Genomic DNA, 2,416 nt, shown 5'->3' on the forward strand with positions numbered 1-2,416 from the left:
TTAATGTAATATTGTTGAAAAAATATTATTACGTGCTCCTTCCCCGCACGTAATCGTCGCCGCCGACCCAAGGATTGCGGCGCCCGCCGAATTAGAAGTAGCTTTAGTACAAAAAAAAACTTCTTCATTGCTTTTTAAAAGACAAATTGCTATGCTTAGAGATTATTGTAATTTCATAGAATGATTGATATTAGCTACAATAACTTTCTTTGTACTAGAAATATCCACATATTGTGTAACCTAAAACAAAAAATAATATGTATAATTTTTCTTTATTTATATTTTTCCTTAACATTAACGCCTTTTGATGACTGTCAATGTGATCAGTTTTATTTTTGTTTTTATTTGGTGCATAATTTCTGATTATGTAGCGAAATCTGAAAGAGAAATTGTAAGGATACGTGTAATAGTTAGGATGAAAAAAAAATCAATCAGCTAAAAAGTTTTATTATAGGCACATTTACCAGCTAATCGTTGCAACCGATGCATAAATGCTGTAACTGCTCTAATATGTAACTCCACCAATGCATATTGATATATCTCAATGAAAAAGCCTTGTCATGCACAGAGGCCTTTTTCTTTTGTTTATTCAAAGAGTTTTGAATAAAATTATTGGTGCTTGAACTCCCTTCGAATTGAGTAACCTAAAAACAGAAAAAATAATTATTATTTTGCGGCTTTTTTGGCGACGCTGATGTACGCCTATATACAATAAACATCTTTTGAATATACTTCTCAAGCGGAATTAATGTAATATTGTTGAAAAAATATTATTACGTGCTTTTTCCCCACACGTATTCGTCGCCGCCGACCCTAGGATTGCGGCGCCCGCCGAATTAGTAGTAGCTTTAGTACAGAAAAAAGTTTCTTCATTGCTTTTTAAAAGACAAATTGCTATGCTGAGAGATTATTGTAATTTCTTAGCATCATTGATATTAGCTACAATGACATTCTTTGTACTAGAAATATCCACATGTTGTGTAACCTAAAACAAAAAATAATATGTATAATTTTTCTTTATTTATATTTTTCCCTATCATTAACGCATTTTTATGGCTGTCTATGTGATTAGTTTTATTTTTTTACGGGTATTGAATTTATAAAAATTGCTGAATAAAAATATATAGTACTAAAATAAATGCAATGACCCTTCAGAATATCGTCGCCCGTCTTTATGATTGTGGCGGAAGCAGTGTGAAATAGTTAAGGAAAGAGATATTGAAACATCGTAATTTACCTAATTATAAAAAGAATAACTATACTGCAACAATCCATCCTTAATTTTAATTTCGTTCTTATATTTGAATGTATTCGTATTTTTATTTGGTGCATAATTTCTGATTATGTAGCGTAATCTGAAACAGAAATTGTAAGGATACGTGTAATAGCTAGGATGAAAAAAAAATCAATCAGCTAAAAAGTTTTATTATAGGCACTTTTACCAGCTAATCGATGCAACCGATGCATAAATGCTGTAACTGCTCTAATATGTAACTCCACCAATGCATATTGATATATCTCAAACAAAAAGCCTTGTCATGCACAGAGGGCTTTCTCTTTTTGTAATTGAAGGTGTTTTGAATACAATTATTAGTGCTGGAACTTCCTTCAAGTTGTGTAACCTAAAAACAGAAAACATAGTTTTATTTTTTATTATTTTGGTGCTTTTTTGGCGACGTTGTTGTACGCCTATATACAATAAACATCTTTTGAATATACTTCTCAAGCGGAATTAATGTAATATTGTTGAAAAAATATTATTACGTGCTCCTTCCCCGCACGTAATCGTCGCCGCCGACCCAAGGATTGCGGCGCCCGCCGAATTAGTAGTAGCTTTAGTACAAAAAAAAACTTCTTCATTGCTTTTTAAAAGACAAATTGCTATGCTTAGAGATTATTGTAATTTCATAGAATGATTGATATTAGCTACAATAACTTTCTTTGTACTAGAAATATCCACATATTGTGTAACCTAAAACAAAAAATAATATGTATAATTTTTCTTTATTTATATTTTTCCTTAACATTAACGCCTTTTGATGACTGTCAATGTGATCAGTTTTATTTTTGTTTTTATTTGGTGCATAATTTCTGATAATGTAGCGTAATCTGAAAGAGAAATTGTAAGGATACGTGTAATAGTTAGGATGAAAAAAAAATCAATCAGCTAAAAAGTTTTATTATAGGCACATTTACCAGCTAATCGTTGCAACCGATGCATAAATGCTGTAACTGCTCTAATATGTAACTCCACCAATGCATATTGATATATCTCAATGAAAAAGCCTTGTCATGCACAGAAGCCTTTTTTTTTTTTTATTCAGTGTTTTGAATAAAATTATTGGTGCTTGAACTCCCTTCGAATTGAGTAACCTAAAAACAGAAAAAATAATTATTATTTTGGTGCATTTTTGGC

General features: G+C 30.9%; 1 long non-coding RNA gene across 1 annotated transcript; it reads right to left on the reverse strand.

Moving 5' to 3' along the window:
• Positions 1 to 431: 431 nt before the first annotated feature.
• On the reverse strand, positions 432 to 943 carry LOC141448624 (uncharacterized). The gene is made up of 2 exons (XR_012455175.1): positions 778 to 943; positions 432 to 644 (listed from the first exon to the last, which is right to left on the reverse strand). It is a non-coding gene; the product is annotated as an uncharacterized lncRNA (long non-coding RNA).
• Between the last annotated feature and the right edge of the window lie 1,473 nt (positions 944 to 2,416).

The sequence above is a fragment of the Rhodnius prolixus genome, unplaced genomic scaffold (genome assembly GCF_049639745.1).
Source record: "Rhodnius prolixus isolate KJV_2025 unplaced genomic scaffold, Rpr scaffold_2, whole genome shotgun sequence".
NCBI classification, from domain to species: Eukaryota; Metazoa; Arthropoda; class Insecta; order Hemiptera; family Reduviidae; genus Rhodnius; species Rhodnius prolixus.